Below are 21096 nucleotides of genomic sequence, written 5' to 3'. Positions count from 1 at the left end.
GTGAAATCTGGGATTCTGCATTTATTTAAAATATAGGATTGTCCATTAATTCTTTCTTTTGAGAGGGCGCTTCTTTCAGAAATGATCTAGGCACTTATAAACATTTTAAAAATATATACACGTGAGATCATACTTTCATAGTGATATAAGCATCATTGCTCATATCCCTAATGAACAGATGGGGAAAAGGAGGTAGAGACAGAGAGAGAGACAGAGAGTCAGGAACTCACCACAAGAATCTCCTGGTTGCCTGTCTGGGCTTCTGTCAGCTCCATTTAGTTGAATTTCTATTCAATATTATTACTGAGGTCTTATACTTAAGAACATGTTCTTTGGGTTTCCTGCTTATCTCTAAGCTGAAGAATTTATTTTTTCTATTTGCTTTTCCAATCTTCAGCTTCCATGACCTTAAAAAAAAAAGTACACAAACTGAGCTGGTCTAAGAGCAGCCTGTTTGCAACCTGATATGAGACCTGGAATGCAACCAGATAAACCTTGGTGTAGGGTTCTCTAAACACATTCAACATTTTTTCCAAGAGGCAATCGGTTTATTTCCTTTGAAATGCTTGATGATGAATTAACAGTACATTTTCGAAACTATTGAAAGAGCAGAGATAAAATGGTAGTTATACATGTCAGAATGGGAAATAGAGAACTATGGAATTTATCTTACTTTGAAGCTTAAACCCCTTTTAATATTCCTTATATTTAGCCATATGTATTTTTAAGGTGGAAATTAGTTAATGGAACATTCTCATAGTCCATACTTTTTATTAAGGTTGATGTTTGATGAACCAGATAATGTCTACTCACTTTCTGCTTTAAAGTTTATAATTCTTGATAAAAGGAAAAGTGGTGAATTATGTGAGCCAACCCTGGAAAGTATTTCCGTATTGAGTTTTGTTTGTTTCAAAGAACCTGCTGTACATATGCAAAAAAATATGTCTTGTCAATTGTTTTACCAAAGCCATGAGTCCCCTTGTCAGTGTAGACAGAATCAGTTGTCTTTCTGTATGAGAATATCATGGAAAAGCACAGATGTAACAAGCGTTCCTTCCAAACCTAAGTGGTAGAATTATGTGACTTAAATTGTGGAGTCAGGACTAATCTCACAGGCTTTCAAAATTGCTCCCTCTTATCTCTTTAACCTCCCTTTCCTCTTTTATCTAAGGAGGGAGAGTGAAATAAGTAAATAATTCTGGATTTGTGAGAGTGGAAGGAAATGTATTATGACTTTTAAGGTCCTATTTTAATACCTTTGACTAATGAGACATTAGTTGCAGTGTTAAATAAATCTTGAGATGATTTCAAAGCAAAACCTGCTCTTTTTTCCTTCCACTGATTTAATATCTAGGGAGTTCCATCCTATGAAGGGCAGTTTCTTCTCATTAGCTATCTTCAACAGTCCAGGCCAAATAGGACATTTGAGTCCTTTTAAAGTGGCCTTCAAGTCCCCTCTCAGCCCTTTTAAGTGCTGCCTTGTCAGTTCACGTCCAGCAGCCCTAAGCAGAGTTCAGTCAACATCTTCCCTCTCCTCCAAGTCTTTGCAACTGCTCTTCTCCTCCTGGCTGCCTGGCATTGCTGCTTAACCCAGAGCCTTAAAGTCTCTCCCACTGCCCGCTTGCTGAGCCACAGTCACAATCATGACCTTCAGAGTTTCTCTTGCTGCCTGGGCCCAAACTGCCCTCTCCACCAATGTCTTCACCAGCACCACCATCCTTGCCGCCTGTTGCCAATACTCACAAAAGCCACAGCCTAACAGTCACCACTAAATTCTTCATCAGAGCTGCTGCTGTTAGCTCTAGGACAACGGTTCTCACCCAGGGGCCATTTCCTACCCACTCCCCTCAGTCCCAGGGAACATTTGGCAACGTCTGTACACATTTTTTGGTTGTCACAACTTGGGGAGGTGAATGCCACTGGCATCCAGTGCATCAAAGGCAAGAAAGCTGCTTAAGAATTTACAATACAGAGGAGGACCTCCATAACAAAGGCTTACCCAGTCCCAGATGTCAACAGTGCTGAGGTGGAAAACCTTGCTCTAGGAGTTAGCGGAGGCCTTTATTCTCTTTCTGTACCTTTGGCAAAAAAACAAAGATAGAAGAAAACAAAACACAATCTGTCCTCCAGGCACACAGCTAGAACCCTCTGTTCTCTTCCCTACTTCTCAGTTTAGGATTGGAGAGAAAACAAGTGGGATTTTGTAGAACCTGCCTTTTCATTTATGGCGTGGGTCCTCCCTCATCTGGGCAGAGGCTGGGACAGACAGGCTCCGTCTGAACAGAAGAACCCATTTACGCCAGAGGTTCTCAACACTGGCTGTAGTTCAGATTCATAACATCTAACATTTTAAAAATACTGAAAATACAAATATTCAGAATTCAAATGGAATTGGCCTGTGATGAGGCCTGGGTGATACCTTTTAAAAACTCTCTGGGCTGGGCACAGTGGCTCACCCCTGTCATCCCTGCCCTTTGGGAGGCTGAGTGGGGTGGATCACTAGAGGCCAGGAGTTTGAGACCAACCTGGCCACCATGGTGAAACCCTGTCTCTCCTAATAATACAAAAATTAGCCGGGCATGGTGGCATGTTCTTCTAGTCCCAGCTACTTGGAAGGCTGAGGCACAAGAATTGCTTGAACCCGGAAGGTGGAGGTTGCAGTGAGCCAAGATTGTGCCACTGCACTCTAGCCTGGGCAACAGAGTCAAACTGTGTCTCAAACAAAACAAAACACTCTCTAGATCATACTGACACGCAGCCAGAGCTAATAACCCCTTGGACCGGTCACCCACGCAGCGGGGGAGAGAACAGCTATCCCCGAAGAACTGAATGAAATTATTCTTCCAGGATCTTTTTAGTGCTAAAAAACATCTCATCTTCCAGTAGGAGGGAAGTCATTTAACTGTGTGGTCAGCATGGGTCATCTGGGCAGATACAGATTATTTCAGATTATTTGATGTTCTTCACTGGAGTCTTTCTATGGCTTGAATTGAAGCTTATTTTTAATAATAAAAAAGTTTTAATATTTATCAAAATCAGGAAAAGAGGGTAAATTAGATTAAAAGCCATCCTCATAATTAAGCACTCTATGCTAGCTATTTATTTGTCTTAGAAAAAAATGATTCTTTCCTCTTTTAGAAAGATACAATAATTCTAAATTAAAGCTTTGAGATAAATTATGACTTATGAAAAATAATGGGATAGTATCATAAATAAAAAACGTTGTCTGCATGACATATGACCACTCTAATTCTGTACATTTCCTCCCCATTTCAATACAATGAAGTTTTTACAAGGCAAATTAATCTAGCATTAACCTTGAAATGATTACCCTACCTTGCTGATGAAACTGATAAAACAAAAATACTTTTAATGCTAAAGAATCTTGTTAAATTCTCTATAACTTAAGCAAACTATATCTAATTTCTCTTTTTTTTCCCCATTCTTTAGCCACACACTTAGCATTCTGTAGCAAAATAATCACTGGACCCCAAGTGAGAAGCCTGAGTTCTGGTTCAGGCCATAGAACTGCTTTATAAAGTCAATTAACTTTGCTGGGCTGCTTCTTCATCAGTAAAGTAAAGGCATCACCAGGTGATATATAAGATCCCCTCCATGTTTAGGAATTAGTAGGAAGGCAGATTATTGGTTTGACAACCCTCAATCAAATGAAATGCCTGGTTTTCTGTCCTGGCATATAGTGTAGGAACACGTTATATGTAAAATATGGTTTATATGCACATATATAATATACACACACACATATGTATATATAAAAATTAACATATATGTTATGTATATATAAATTAACATATATGTGTTTATATAATATATAACAACATATATAATATGTATATGATATATATATAAATTAACATTTACTGAGCACTCTGCTAAAGAAATAAGGTAGTGCTACGGAGAATTCAAAGAATTAGCAAGTATATCCCTAAGGTTTTACTATAAAAATTATAATTTAGGCCCGGCATGGTGGCTCATGCCTGTAATCCCAGCACTTTGGGAGTCTGAGGTGGGCGGATCACTTGAGGTCAGGAGTTCGAGACCAGTCTGACCAACATGGTGAAACTCCATCTCTACTAAAAAAATACAAAATTAGCCCAGCGTGGTGGTGCCCTCCTGTAATCCCAGCTACTCAGGAGGCTGAGGCAGGAGAACTGCTTGAACCCAGGAGGTGGAGGTTGCAGTGAGCCGGGATCGTACCATTGCACTCCAGTGTTGGCAATAAGAGTGAAACTCTATCTCAGAAAAAAAAAAAAAAAAAAAATATATATATATATATATATATGTATATATATATATATAATTTAGTTGGGGATATAAACAGTCACATCAGATAAAAGTATTCAGAATTTCCAGTTGATATTTAATAAAATCAATCAACATTTATTGGATACCTACTGAATGATACCTACCTGATAAGTATCACAAATAACAGTGCTGATTTGTTTAGAATAAAGCTGGGACTTTTTCCTTCCTTTAAGTAAACTATGGTAACACATTACATTAAAACTTCAGTTAATGGTTTATTTGTAATGTTATACTTCTAAAGAAGGCCTCTAAATTACATAGGCTCCGGCCTTACAAAACCTGGTTTTGCTCCTGATGGGGCAAACTAGGGAATAGAACATGGAAGCAAAACCCACCAATGGCCTGATGTCCCTAAGTTTGCATTTTGGCTGCTGTTGGGATCACTATACTATATCTGTGTTGGGTCAAGTGGGCAGTCATATTCTTTTCAGAAAAGCTTTCATTGTTCAAAGCTACATCTTGACCAATACACATGCACCTTAACCAGAAGCATGGTGAAACCCCGGGCAGTACATGGATAACATCCAGGTCAAGGCTAGGAACATGGAGTTTAGCCATGGGCACCACTCTGACCAGCAGAACACCTTGTGGGCAACGGGCTGAATGACCTAGCCAACCAAGAGAACATCTGGTAGACCCAAAAAGTTTGAAAAAGGGGAGAAAGGGTAAAAAAAAGAGAGGCAGAACAGCTACATAATTTGGAGGGTGCACTACAAAATAAAAATGTGGACCTATTGTTGGAAAAAATGTTAAGAATTTTTGGTAATGACAGCAGAGCATAAAGCCATGAGTGGGACCCTGGGAAGCATGAAACCCTGTTGAGTCACACATCTGTGAAGTCAGCCCTGAAGACAGTAAAAACTTAGGAGAAGGGTGCTCACATTATTGGGCATGTACTATATGCTGGACACAGTGCAAAAACACATTCACAATTCATGTTATTTTCAAAACAACCGTGGGAGAGAAATATCAACATTTCACGGATGAGCAGAACTCTCAAAAAGGTTAAGCTATTTGCACAAAGACACATAGGTAGTATGTTTGTGTGCACTGAAGTGGAGGAGGAAGAGGACAGAGAGGGAAGGGACCCAAAGTCATTGCCCAAGTAATGGTTAGAACCAGGAACATTTGGGCGTCTGTCATTAAGATCATTTAACAGAGCCAAGATGTCAACATGGTTTGATTGCCGTTGTGAACGACAATTGAGGCAGTGAATAGGAAATTAAAAACACCATTGTCTTTTACTATTTCTTTGAACCATTTATCCCTGTGCTGCTGCAGGGAGGTTGTCATTCCAACAAAAGCAGACACATTTGGAAGCTTCTAGATGCTCAGCTTTTGTATTTAGTTACTCTGGTTGGCTCAGGGTTAAATGACTACTGCTTTATTTGCAACTTATTTATATTAAAGGTGAAATGTCAGGTTCACACAGGGTAAAATAAAGGACTCTCTATAAACATGCAAACAAATGCAAGTGTTCGCTGCCAAAAATATCCAAACAAACCAAACCAGAGAAGAGAAATGTCGCCTCAGCCCAAACTGTAGCCCTCTTCCACATGACCTCTTCAGTAGATGAAAGGAAATCCTGAAATTCAAGACCAAACTCAATCAAATGCTAATTTAATGTTGTTCCCTAGTAGACACCAAGTCAAGGGAGATTTGCCACTTATCTGGCTAATTTGAGCTCTGGGACACCCAGGGTAGAAACCGAGGCAAAATAAATCTAATAAGGGATTGGAATATTTTGATACTTTGCCAACCGTCTTCAGAGTCACTTGGACACTGTCATCTTTTTCACTCATGCTTGTTTGTTTACATGCATCTATAAAGCATAATTAAGAATCCTTTGATATAAAAGTAAATTTATTTATTTAAGTACTGACATATCCACACATGCTCATAAATGAGCTTCAATATAGAGGTGTTCTTAACCTGTGCGATGTTTTAGGAAAGAGGGTGGCAGTAGGACCTGCACACTCCTGGATCCTAGAGATGACAGATATGTGACTTTTAAAGAACATGCGGACCTGGCATTATTGATTGTCACTAAGGAGACCTGATCTTATATCAAGACAAGGAACTGGAGTTAAGCCCATAATGCGCCTGTGCCAACTCAGTGGCCCTTGAAACCGGCAGAACGGGTTTGGTGCCTACTTTGATCTATGCACATGAAACTCAGAGCTCCCACTGAGAAGAGAGTTTATAGGATCATGGTTCTGGTATCTTTCCTGAGAAGGGAGGAGAGGGAAACTGTCATCTTTTCTTTCACCCATTCCACCCTATATAAAAGTAGACAGCAAGCCTGCAAATTATATTGCTCTATAGTTGGTCCTTCTATGGTAAGAGGGACCTGGTCAGCCTCTTTATCCCCTTGGCAAATTATTCCCAGCTTTTGAATGGCCAGGCTTCTTGGAGGCTGGTGACTGCTGTTTCCTGCTTAGCACTCCTCTGGGAAGGGGAGTGGGGAAATAAAGACTGAGCTCAGAAAGAAAAAGAAATAAAGACTGAGCTCAAAAAGAAAAAGAAAAGAAAGAAACAGCCCCCCATCAGTATGGAAACAGCATGCATGAGATGCTTAGCGGACACAGAGGTCTGGTTCTAAACCAGGGGTCTAGGTTATATCACAGCCTGATCAGTAACTTTGATGAGCTTTGATTTCCTCTATGACCAAGAGATAGTTAAAATCTTGTTCTTAATTCTAGGGGTAAGGAAAACCCTGCATTTCTTAAGCAAATGGCACAATATGTGAACAAAGCCCAATGCTTATTCTGGTAAATCTTAAATCAATTTATTAAAAAATATATATATATAGAATAAAGGTCAATTTGCTGACTTACTTAGAGGAAAGAAATCACTAGAAGACCATTTTTTTGTAATCTTGCAGAAGAGGAAGTCAGAATATTGTTCTCATATCTGTTTATGTGGAATGTCACTACTGATAAGAGTGACACAACAGGGACATCACACTCAGAGTCCCTGACTCCTGCTTAGTGATAAAGTGCACAGAGCCTGGAGCCAGCTGGCTGGGTTCAAATCTCATCTCTGTTCCTTTCTAATTATGCTAATGTCTCTGAATCAGTCTTCTTATCTTTAAAATGGGGATGTTAATATCCTCTGAAGGTGCTGCTAGTTTCTTACCCGGTAGCTATGCTATTTTCCTTCCTTTCTAATGATTTTGTCCAGTTCAGTGGTATTTCCAGTTAGAAACACTCATTTCCCAGACTCCAGTAGGGGGTCTGTTTTACCCGGTTCTGGCAAATGAACTATAAGCAGGTGTCATTGGATGGGGCTATTCCCATGGAGACTGACTCAACTGGCACATGTTTTTGCTCTTCAGGGTCCCTCTAGCTGGGATGTGATTCAGTACCCAATGGTGGAGCGGTCATTGAGGAATGAAGACACATACAAAGGGTAAAGGAGCAGGTAGGATTGGGAAACATTTCTCCTTGAGCAGCTGCAGGCATAATGACCTGCCCATTCCTCTATTCCTTGTTATATGAGAAAAGCAAAAAAAAAAAAAAAAAAAAAAAAGAAAACCTTATTAAGTTAAGCCACATACAGCCAAATGCCACCGTAACTGATATACTACCTAACAAGATCAGCGTGAAGAATTTATGACAGTTGAAGTATTTAGTACACAGCCTGGCACCGAGTATTTAGTAATAGGCATTTACACTGACTTTTACCTATGGGAAAGAACTGTCAGCACAGTAAGAATGGGGGCTGTCCCTATCCATAGAGATGTGATTTCCTGCTTATGGGGATTGGGGTATGGGTAGCTCTCCTCTGCCTGACTGCTGTGAACCAGCTGGCATAGCCTGTTGGTTCTATTTTCTTGTAGCATTTCCCCTCCCATGGCCTCAGGGAGACCCAAGGAGCTCTGATCCTCAGATCTCTTCAGCGCCTCAGATCTCCTGTAGTTTATCTTCCCCCCTTGCTGCCTCCAGGAGTGGTGCCACATTCAATATCACGCCAAGACTCCTGAACCCAATATGATTTTGAATCTCATTAAAATTCTTTTCTGTTTTAACTGCACCTCATAGGGGACACTAATGAAACTCTTAAAAGAACCAGATGTGGTATCTGGCACCAGTTCATAGCCCAAGAATTGAGCTAAAAATGGAATGTACTGACGAATGTTCCCCCTAATAACGTCCACACTCAAAGAGTCAGAAGTCTTCCTAGCATAGATAGATTCTTCTGACACTAGCAGTACTAAAATACGCAAGAGTTGTATCTCAAAGACACCACAAATGTAACATATGTGATAAACCTGATATGGCTTCCTTCTTCCCAGTTTCCCCACAGTTTCAAGATGCCTAAGAAGAATTTACAATCTGAATTAAACTTGCCCTGCCATCCAGATGCATTAATTTGGTTCACAATATTATTTTATCTCTTTAAAGATGTAGACCTATTTGTCTACATCTGAATTTGATCTCCTTTTAAACAGCTATCTTGAGGTATAATTAACATACAGTAAACTACTGGTTTAAGGTATATAATTTGGTAAATTGCAACGTGTGTGTGTGTGTGTGTCTCTCTCTCTCTATATATATATATAGATATATAGTCATAAAACTGTCACTGCAATCAATATAATGAACATTTACCCATTACACCCAAGAGTTTTCTTGTGTCTTTGGTAATCCTTTCCTCTGCCCCTTCCCACTGCCCACCAACTCCCATCTGTGTATCTACTTTCTATCACTACTTTGCATTTTCTATAATTTAATCAATCAAATAATATAGTACATACTCATTTTGTCTGGTTTCTTTCAATCAACAAATTATTTTGAAATTCATTTATGTTTGCCTCTATCAATAGTCATTTCTTCTTATTGCTGTGTAGTATTCCATTGTATGAATATGCTATAGTTTGTTTATCCATTCTATGGTTGAAGGATATTTGAGTTGTTTCTACCTTTTTCCTATGACAGATAAAGCTGCTATGAGCATTTATGTACAAGTTGTTGTATGGACCTATGCTTATACTTCTCTTTGGTAAATAACTAGGGGTGGAACTGTTGAATTATCTGGTAGGTGCATGTTTATCTCTTTAAGAAACTGCCAGATTGTTTTCCAAAGTGGTACCATTTTTCATTCCTAGGAGCAGTGTATGGGAGTTCCATCTCTTCAGTTCATTTTCTAGTCTGTTCCATTGATCTATTTGTCTACTTTTACACCAATATTACATTGTCTTGATTACTGTGGCTTTATAATACATCTGGAAATCAGTTAGTTCTCCAACAGTTCTTTTTCAAAGTTAGTCTGACTATGAATTTAATTTGCTCTTGTTTTTCTGTTTTTTTCAAAGTGAAAGCTGAGATTATGGATTTGAGACTTTTCTTCTTTTCCAATACAGGTGTTTTTGTGTTATAAAAATTCCTCTAAGTACTGCTTTAGCAATATGTCTCACATTCGATATGCTCTTTTTATATTCTTATTTACTTCAAAATACTTCCCAATACTTTTGATTTCTTTTTTGACCTATGTGTCATATAAATGTGTGTTATATCATATCCAAAAATTTGGGGGAATTTTCAACAGATGTTCTGTTATTAATATCTAATTTTAATTTGATTCATTATGGTCATAGACTGTACAATTTATTGAGACTTGTTTGATGACCCAGAATGTAGTTTAACTTAGGTAAATATTCTGTGTGAACTTGAAAAAATGTGTATTCTTCTGTTGTTAGACCGAATGTATATAAATGTCGTTTAGGTCAGATTGGTTAATAGTGTTATTTAAGTCTTCTTAAAGTCTTCTGGCTACTTGTTCTATTAATTATAGAGAGAGAGATGCTGAAATCTCTAGCTATTTATGGAATTGTCTATTTCTTCTTGTGCTTCTGCAATTTTTGCTTCATGTGTTTTGAAGCTCGCTTATTAGATGCCTAGAAGTTTATGATGGTTATATCTTCCTGGTGAATTGACCCCTTCATCATTATGAAATAAACCTCTTTGTCCCACGTAATATTCTTTGCTCCAAATCTACATTGTCTTATATTAATATAGCCAGTCCAGCTTTCTTTTGTTTAGTATTAGCATGGTATATCTTTCCATTCTTTTACTTTTAATCAATTTGGGTCTTTCTAGTTAGACTGGGTTTCTTCTAGGCAACATATCATTGAATCTTACTTTTTTATACAGTCTGACAATTTCTGCCTCTTAATTGAGATGTTCATACCATTTATATTTTATTTCATTACTAATGTGGTTAAGTTTAAATCATTCATCTTACTATTGTTTTCTATTTTTCCCATTTTTTGTTTGCTCCCCCTGCACCCCCTTGTTCTGCCTTCTTTTAGATTATTTTTTATGAGCATTTATTGCCTTCATTGGCCAATTAGCAAAACTCTTTGCTTTGTTATTTTAATGGTCACTTTAGGGTTAATAATCTGCATCTTTAACTTATCCAATCCACATTAAAGATATAATGCCCCTTCATGAATAGTATAGAAATCTTACATTAGTCCAATTCTCCTCTTCCATCCTTCATGCTATTGTTGTCATACATTTTACTTTTGCATGTTACAAACCTTATACTACACTGTTAGGTTATGTTGTTGTTGTTGTTGTTGTTTAAATCATCAATTATCTTTCAAAATGATTTAACCACTAAAAATAACTTACATATTTGTCTATGTAGTAACCATTTGCAGTTTTCTTCATCTCCTTATGTTAATGCATATTTCCAGCTGGTATTATTTTTCTTCTACCTGAAGGGCTTTTATTGATGCTTCTTGGGTCAAATTTTGATCTGCTGTTGATGCATTCTTCAACTTTTCCATGACTGAAAAAAATCTTCATTTCACCTTCATTTTAGAAAAATAATTTTGCTATTGACATTTTTTATCTTTCAGAACTTTGAGGTGTTGTTCCACTGTCTTCTTGCTTACATTTTTTTCTAACAAGAAATATGCTGACATTCTTATGTTTGTTAATGTGTCTTTTTTCACTGTCTGCTTTTAAGATTTTCTTTTCGTCATTGGTTTAGAGTAAATTGATTATGATGTGTCTTAATGCGGTTTTCATTATTATTATTATTATTATGCTTGGAGTTCATTGATTTTCTTAGATCTGTGGGTTTACAGTTTTCATGAAATTTGGAAACTTTCTGGCCATTTTTCTTCAGTATTTTTATTAGTGATTTATTGCTGTGTAACGAATTATTCCAAAATTTAGCAACTGAAAACAATACACATGTACTATGTCTCTTTTTTTTTTTTTTTTTTTGACAGAGTCTCTTGCTTTGTTGCCCAGGCTGGAGTATAGCGGCAAAATCTCAGCTCACTGCAACCTCTGCCTTCTGGGTTCAAGCAATTCTACTGCCTCAGCCTCCTAAGTAGCTGGGATTACAGGTACACACCACCACGCCTGGCTAATTTTTGTATTTTTAGCAGAGATGGGGCTTCGCCATGTTGGCCAGTCTGGTCTTGAACTCCTGACTTCAGGTAATCCACCCACCTCGGCCTCCCAAAGTGCTGGGATTATAGGGATGAGCCACCGCACTTGGCCTATTATTTCACACTCTCTGTGGGTCAGAAATCTGAATATAACTTTGCTGGGTGCCTCTGGCTTTGGGTCTCTCATGAGGCTACAGCCTAGGTGTTGGCCAGAGATGTAGTATCTCAAGGTTTGAATGGGGCAAGATCCATTTACAAACTCACTTTTGTAGCTTCTGGCAGACCTCAGAAGATCCATTTCAAAGCTCACCCACATGCTTGTTGGCAGCCTCCGTTCTTCACCACATGGACCCCTCCATGCGACTGCCTCACAACATGGCATCTAGCTTCCTCCAAAAAAACGGATTCAAAGAAAATTAGAGAGAAAGCCCCAAGATGGAAACCAGAGTCTTTTTGTAATATATTGTGTAATACAAGTTATATTACAACACCTTTGCCGTATTTTCTTCATTAGAATTGAGTCAATAAATTCAGCCCGCACTCAAGAGGCAGGAACTAAAGAATAATATGAATACTAGGAGGCCAAGATCACTAGGAGGTAATCTTAGAGTCTGCCTACTACTTTGGGGACCCCTTCTTTGCAAACTGCAATTACACACATATTAGGCCACTTGAAATTTTCGCAGCCCACAGATCATAAGTTCCCCTTTTTTTAAAAAAATTGCTTTTCTCTTTGTACTTCATTTGGGGTAATTTCTCTTGCTATGTCTTCAAGTTCATAATTCTTTTCTTCTAAAATATCTAAGTTAAATATCTTTTAATCCAATCCAGTGCATTTTTTATTAATCTCAGACATTTGACTTTTCATCTCTAAAGTTCAAGTTGGGTCTCAGTTATAGCTTCCATCTTGCTACTTAAGTTTTTGAACCTATGAAATAAAGTTATAATAACTGTTTTAATGTCCTTTGCTGTTGATTCTTCTGCCTGAAAAATCCTGAGTCATTTGACTGATTTTTCTGCTCATATTTTTCTGATTCTTAGTACTTTTTTATTGGATGACAGACATTGTGAATTTTACCTTGTTGGATGCTGGGTATTTTTGTATTCCTATAAAGATAATTTTTAGGACATTTTCTGGGACTAAATTAAGTTATTTGGAGAGAGTTTGATCCTTTTGAATATGCTTTTAAGATGTATTAGGTTAAATGTCCAACAATGATAGACTGGATTAAGAAAATGTGGCACATGTACACCATGGAATACTATGCACCCATAAAAAATGATGAGTTCATGTCCTTTGTAGGGACATGGATGAAACTGGAAACCATCATTCTCAGCAAACTATCACAAGGACAAAAAACCAAACACCGCATGTTCTCACTCATAGGTGGGAATTGAACAATAAGAACACATGGACACAGGAAGGGGAACATCACACACTGGAGACTGTTGTGGGGTGGGGGGAGGGGGGAGGGATAGCATTAGGAGATATACCTAATGCTAAATGATGAGTTAATGGGTGCAGCACACCAACATGGTACATGTATACATATGTAACAAACCTGCACGTTGTGCACATGTACCCTAAAACTTAAAGTACAATAATAATAAAATTAAAAAAAAAAGATTTGTTAGAAGTCAACAGTATTCAAGGTTCAATAATTAGAGCTAATTATTTCCCAGTTCTGAGGGAAGACCTATCTGTATATTCTACCCAATTCCCTATGAATCATGGGGATTTTCAGTCTATATTGTGAGAATAGGCATTATTTCTGGCCTTGTGTGAAAGCTGAACACTATCACCTCTTATCTTTTTGGGTGGTTCTTTCCCTGGCCTCCAGCAGTTTCTCACATGTCTGCACTTATCAGCTGAATATTTACTCAAAGGGGTATTCTTTCTGGAGATTTTTTTCATTGGTTATCTCTCCTCTCTAGTAGTCTAACCACCTTGGCCTTCCTCATATCTCAGCTCCATCTCCTCAACTCAGGGGTTCCTCTGGGTTTCCCTTTTTTACACCATGGCTTGTAATTTGTCTCAAAGCAGGTGAGCTGGGACAATTATAGGGCTCACCTTGTTTCTTTCCTGTCTTGCAAAGATCATTATTTTTTGCCACTTGATGTTCAGCGTCTTGAGCACCATTTCTTAGGTATTGGGTTGTTTCTAGAGTGAAAATAATCCTGGTCGTTGTTACTCCATGTTGGCTGGAAGCAGAAGTCTGATCTCCAGAAAAATATTTTGAATGGACAACAGCAACATTGCTGAAATAGCATGTCAAATGTTTATTCTTTCCTTTTTTTATAGTGAATAGGGATAAAGGAGGAACCCTGGTGTGTATGGACACAGATTAGGGAAGGAGGAGAATAATTATGGTTTTTTTTCCCAAGCTCAGAACATGATTTTCACAGCCTCACCCAGATATGATTTCCCTAAAAATCCTCCTTCATGCTGTCATTGGATTTCTGCCGTAAGTTAGCCGCCCATGGCTTTGAGGTCCCACAGATGCTCAAATCTTTTCCTTAGAACCTATAGCTGAGTTGAGGCCAGACTCTGGCTACAAGTGTCTCAGATGATAATCTTTTTTGGCTCATGTGCATGAGGTTAAATGAAGAGGCTGATTCATTTCTAGTAGTTAAATCAAACCATTTGGTACTGTTCACTAGTGGCCATTAATGTGTCAGTGGCGCCTCTGTATAAATCCTATCTTTTAGCTGTAAAAAGAATACTGATTAGTGACTGTAGCAGAATCCAATTAGCTTTCCCTCTTCTTATCTAATTTTTAATGTAATCATATTAATGTGAATTTTAATAGTGATTTATGGTAATAGCATTTCTTTACCTTCTCGTGAAACTAGGTAACTTCTTTTTGAACTCAAAGTGCAGCAAGAGCTGCCTTGCCCGTAATTCTCATTTTTTCCATTTCCTGTCATAATATTTTTAATCCTCTACTTTTAATCATATTTAACTGCGCCCCATTCTTGGGCTGACTTAGTGTACTCTTAATGTCAGACTTCACAAAGCACATGTTTCCTGGAAAGGCTGTCCTTCATTAGTTAGGAAGGAGAGAAAATGTTCATGTCAGCGCTCTGTGAACCATCATCTCCTATGGACAGAGCGAGAGCGTTCACACCAAGTTATGTAACCAAGAAGGTTCCTCAAATGTTTCAGGCAGGGCAGGGGAATAGTATCAGCTTAAAAACAGCTTGGACATTTCTGAAGCAAGGAAAGAGCTTTGATAAGCATATCTGATTAAATATTTTTTTTCTGCCCTGGAATTTGTTATGAACACTGACATTTGTCTTAGTAATACACTGCTTTTACAGTCCATACAGATAAGAACTCAAAAATTACCAGAAAAATAATGCCACAGTGTGGGAAATGTCACTCCCAATCAGAAAGGGCCAATGTGCATTCTCAGGCCTTGGCCGGAGGAGAGAAGAAGATGCAGGGAGAGGCAGATATAACAGTCTAGAAGCAAGAGGAGGCATCCTGGAATTGCAAGAATTTAAGGCAGTCAATATTGCTGTGGTTAAGAGCCCAAGTTCTGGATCCTGACTGCCTAGGTTCAAACCTCAATTCTGCTCTTTCTAGCTGTATGAACTTGGGCAAATTACTCAACCTCTCTGTGCCCTGATTTTTGCTCTCATAAAGTGGAGGAAAAATAGTATATAGTTCATAGATACTATTTATGTTACAGGATTGTTGTCCTGTAACAACTAAATTAAAATGAGCTAATACATGGGAATGCTTAGACCAATGACTGATGTATACAGACATTAGCTGCTGTTATTCCTGAGAGATTTAATCAGGGTTAGATCTGTGCTGTCCAGTATAGTACCACTGGGCACATGTAGCTATAAAGTATGTGTCAAGTATGGCTAATGTGACTGAATGATTGAATTTTTAGTTTTATTTTATTTTAATTAAAAATAATACTTGATTCAGTTATTGCTATAATTTTAAATATGTTTGGAACAGTTTAGAAATTTGGATTTATTTTTTCAGTTATAAATTTTATGAAATCTACAGATTCAGTATTTCTAATAAAAATTTAGCATCCAGATTTTGATAATGAAGTACAAGAAAAAAAGGCTGTAAAATATCTCATAAATTTTTAAAAAATATTGATTGCATCTTGAAATGATAATATTTTGAATACGTTTGGCTAAATAAAATATATTAAAATTAATTTACCCTGCTTGTTTTTACTTTTTAAATATGGATACTAGAAAATTTAAGACCAGATATGAAGCTCAAATTGTATTGAACAGTACTGGGCTAGATTATGAGGGACTTTATTTACTATGCTAAAATGTTTGACCTTTTTCTTAAGAGCTATGGGAAGACACAGTGGAAGAAACAAGACCCAATTTACGTATTTTTAATTTATATATCAGAAAATTTATGCTGGCAACTGTGTGGGAAACGCATTTGAGGGGAAAAAGACCAGAGTTAGGGAGATCAAATTAGTTGCAAAAATGTAGGCAAGAGAAAATCATGGTCTGAATGTGAATGGCCGCGTGCATGGAGGAAGCAGACATATTGAAGAGGTAGATTTCCTCAGCAAGACAGGATAAAGTGAGTCCACATTGATTCCCAGGCATGTAGCTTGAGGAACTGAGTAGATTTTCTGAAAAGGTGCCTAGAGGATAAGGGATAAAATGTAATTTAAGTATTAAACTAAGTCCCTTTAACAAAACCACCCCTGATTCCTTTAGCTCAGTTAATCAGATTGCAGAGGCTTCCACACTTGGGAGCCTCTTGGCTGGTCTACTTTTTTTTTTTTTTTTTTTTTGAGACGGAGTCTCCCTCTGATTGCAGTTGCAGTGGCATGATCTCGGCTCACTGCAACCTCCGCTTCCCGAGTTCAAGCAATTCTCCTGCCTCGGCCTCGCAAGTAGCTGGGATTACAGGCACCTGCCATGACGTCTAGCTAATTTTTGTATTTTTAGTGGAGACTGGGTTTCACCATGTTGGCCAGGCTGGTCTCAAACTCCTGACCTCAAGTGATCCGCCCGCCTCGGCCTCCCAAAGTGCTGGGATTACAGGCGTGAGCCACCGCGCCCAGCGGCTGGTCTATTCTCGTCCAGACCTGCTCCTCAATTAAGAAACACTAAATAAGTCTAGAAATTCTATCTCTACTTTTAAAAACAACAACAAACAAACCAGACATATTCCAATATTGTTACTACCATCTGGTAAACATAGTTAACAGTCTTCCTTACTTTGTACTCAAAAGGCTTCTAGAATTCAAAAGGATTATTTTTGAAATGAGGATGACAGAGAAGGTCCTTTGGAGAAGTTCTTTACTAAGAAAGCAATGCAGCCATGTGGAAAGAACACAGGCTTAAAATCCAGACACATCTAACCCTGGACCCTGGTTCTACCACTTTCTGATTCTAAGTCCTAGTACGTGAAAGACTCACAGTCAATATTTGCTAAACACAGGAAGTTTACTTACCTCCTCTGAGCCTCAGTTTCCTGATCTGTGTAAATGAGGTGATTATTTCCACTGTGAAAAGTTGTTATGTGGATGAGATAATCCTGCACATAAAGTGCCTGACACTTAATTAATACTCATTAAATGATAGCATTGATGATTACACTTTAGAATAAAATAAAAACAGGGCAAAACTATTTGTGGCACTTAGTCCATCTTGTATTGCTATCAAGGAATACCTGAGGCTGAGTAATTTATGAAGAAAAAAGGGTTATATGGCCCACAATTGTGATGGTTGGAAAGTTCAAGATTAAGCATCTGCATTGGTGACGACCTCAGGCTGCTTCCACTCATGGCAGAAGGTGAAGGGGAGCTAGCGTGTGTAGAGATCCCATGGCCAGAGAGGGAGCAAGGGGGAAAGGGAAAAGGCCAGGCTTTTTTTTTTTTTTTTAGCATATATTTTTTTTTATTATTATACTTTAAGTTTTAGGGTACATGTGCACAATGTGCAGGTTAGTTACATATGTATACATGTGCCATGCTGGTGTGCTGCACCCACTAACTCGTCATTTAGCGTTAGGTATATCTCCTAATGCTATCCCTCCCCCCTCCCCCCACACCACAACAGTCGCCAGAGTGTGATGTTCCCCTTCCTGTGTCCATGTGATCTCATTGTTCAATTCCCATCTATGAGTGAGAACATGCGGTGTTTTTTTGTCCTTGCGATAGATTACTGAGAATGATGATTTCCAATTTCATCCATGTCCCTACAAAGGACATGAACTCATCATTTTTTACAGCTGCATAGTATTCCATGGTGTATACGTGCCACATTTTCTTAATCCAGTCTATCATTGTTGGACATTTGGGTTGGTTCCAAGTCTTTGCTATTGTGAATAGTGCCACAATAAACATACGTGTGCATGTGTCTTTATAGCAGCATGATTTATAGTCCTTTGGGTATATACCCAGTAATGGGATGGCTGGGTCAAATGCTATTTCTAGTTCTAGATCCCTGAGGAATCGCCACACTGACTTCCACAATGGTTGAACTAGTTTACAGTCCCACCAACAGTGTAAAAGTGTTCCTATTTCGCCACATCCTCTCCAGCACCTGTTGTTTCCTGACTTTTTAATGATCGCCATCCTAACTGGTGTGAGATGGTATCTCATTGTGGTTTTGATTTGCATTTCTCTGATGGCCAGTGATGATGAGCATTTTTTCATGTGTCTTTTGGCTGCATAAATGTCTTCTTTTGAGAAGTGTCTGTTCATATCCCTTGCCCACTTTTTGATGGGGTTGTTTGTTTTTTTCTTGTAAATTTGTTTGAGTTTATTGTAGATTCTGGATATTAGCCCTTTGTCAGAGGAGTAGGTTGCGAAAATTTTCTCCCATTTTGTAGGTTGCCTGTTCACTCTGATGGTAGTTTCTTTTGTTGTGCAGAAGCTCTTTAGTTTAATTAGATCCCATTTGTCAATTTTGCTTTTGTTGCCATTGCTTTTGGTGTTTTAGACATGAAGTCCTTGCCCATGCCTATGTCTTGAATGGTAATGCCTAGGTTTTCTTCTACGGTTTTTATGGTTTTAGGTCTAACGTTTAAGTCTTTAATCCTTCTTGAATTAATTTTTGTATAAGGTGTAAGGAAGGGATCCAGTTTCAGCTTTCTACATATGGCTAGCCAGTTTTCCCAGCACCATTTATTAAATAGGGAATCCTTTCCCCATTGCTTGTTTTTCTCAGGTTTGTCAAAGATCAGATAGTTGTAGATATGCGGCATTATTTCTGAGGGCTCTGTTCTGTTCCATTGATCTATATCTCTGTTTTGGTACCAGTACCATGCTGTTTTGGTTACTGTAGCATTGTAGGATAGTTTGAAGTCAGGTAGTGTGATGCCTCCAGCTTTGTTCTTTTGGCTTAGGGTTGACTTGGCGATGCGGGCTCTTTTTTGGTTCCATATGAACTTCAAAGTAGTTTTTCCAATTCTGTGAAGAAAGTCATTGGTAGCTTGATGGGGATGGCATTGAATCTATAAATTACCTTGGGCAGTATGACCATTTTCACGATATTGATTCTTCCTACCCATGAGCATGGAATGTTCTTCGATTTCTTTGTGTCCTCTTTTATTTCATTGAGCAGTGGTTTGTAGTTCTCCTTGAAGAGGTCCTTCATGTCCCTTGTAAGTTGGATTCCTAGGTATTTTATTCTCTTTGAAGCAATTGTGAATGGGAGTTCACTCATGATTTGGCTCTCTGTTTGTCTGTTATTGGTGTATAAGAATGCTTGTGATTTTTGTACATTGATTTTGTATCCTGAGACTTTGCTGAAGTTGCTTTTCAGCTTAAGGAGATTTTGGGCTGAGACAATGGGGTTTTCTAGATATACAATCATGTCGTCTGCAAACAGGGACAATTTGACTTCCTCTTTTCCTAATTGAATACCCTTTATTTCCTTCTCCTGCCTAATTGCCCTGGCCAGAACTTCCAACACTATGTTGAATAGGAGTGGTGAGAGAGGGCATCCCTGTCTTGTGCCAGTTTTCAAAGGGAATGCTTCCAGTTTTTGCCCATTCAGTATGATATTGGCTGTGGGTTTGTCATAGATAGCTCTTACTATTTTGAGATACGTCCCATCAATACCTAATTTATTGAGAGTTTTTAGCATGAAGTGTTGTTGAATTTTGTCAAAGGCCTTTTCTGTATCTATGAGATAATCATGTGGCTTTTGTCTTTGGTTCTGTTTATATGCTGGATTACATTTATTGATTTGTGTATATTGAACCAGCCTTGCATCCCAGGGATGAAGCCCACTTGATCATGCTGGATAAGCTTTTTGATGTGCTGCTGGATTCGGTTTGCCAGTATTTTATTGAGGATTTTTGCACCAATGTTCATCAAGGATATTGGTCTAAAATTCTCTTTTTTGGTTGTGTCTCTGCCCGGCTTTGGTATCAGGATGATGCTGGCCTCATAAAATGAGTTAGGGAGGATTCCCTCTTTTTCTATTGATTGGAATAGTTTCAGAAGGAATGGTACCAGTTCCTCCTTGTACCTCTGGTAGAATTTGGCTGTGAATCCATCTGGTCCTGGACTCTTTTTGGTTGGTAAGCTATTGATTATTGCCACAATTTCAGCTGCTGTTATTGGTCTATTCAGAGATTCAACTTCTTCCTGGTTTAGTCTTGGGAGAGTGTATGTGTCAAGGAATTTATCCATTTCTTCTAGATTTTCTAGTTTATTTGCGTAGAGGTGTTTGTAGTATTCTCTGATGGTAGTTTGTATTTCTGTGGGATCAGTGGTGATATCCCCTTTACCATTTTTTATTGCGTCTATTTGATTCTTCTCTCTTATTTTCTTTATTAGTCTTGCTAGCGGTCTATCAATTTTGTTGATCCTTTCAAAAAACCAGCTCCTGGATTCATTAATTTTTTGAAGGGTTTTTTGTGTCTCTATGTCCTTCAGTTCTGCTCTGATCTTAGTTATTTCTTGCCTTCTGCTAGTTTTGAATGTGTTTGCTCTTGCTTTTCTAGTTCTTTTAATTGTAATGTTAGGGTGTCAATTTTGGATCTTTCCTGCTTTCTCTTGTGGGCATTTAGTGCTATAAATTTCCCTCTACACACTGCTTTGAATGTGTCCCAGAGTTTGTGGTATGTTGTGTCTTTGTTCTCACTGGTTTCAAAGAACATCTTTATTTCTGCCTTCATTTTGCTATGTACCCAGTAGTCATTCAGGAGCAGGTTGTTCAGTTTCCATGTAGTTGAGCAGTTTTCAGTGAGTTTCTTAATCCTGAGTTCTAGTTTGATTGCACTGTGGTCTGAGAGACAGTTTGTTATAATTTCTGTTCTTTTACATTTGCTGAGGAGAGCTTTACTTCCAATTATGTGGTCAATTTTGGAATAGGTGTGGTGTGGTGCTGAAAAAATG

The sequence above is a fragment of the Gorilla gorilla genome, chromosome 19 (genome assembly GCF_029281585.2).
Source record: "Gorilla gorilla gorilla isolate KB3781 chromosome 19, NHGRI_mGorGor1-v2.1_pri, whole genome shotgun sequence".
NCBI classification, from domain to species: domain Eukaryota; kingdom Metazoa; phylum Chordata; class Mammalia; order Primates; family Hominidae; genus Gorilla; species Gorilla gorilla.
The sequence above is the reverse complement of the archived record's forward strand: the minus strand, read 5'-3'. Positions refer to the sequence as shown.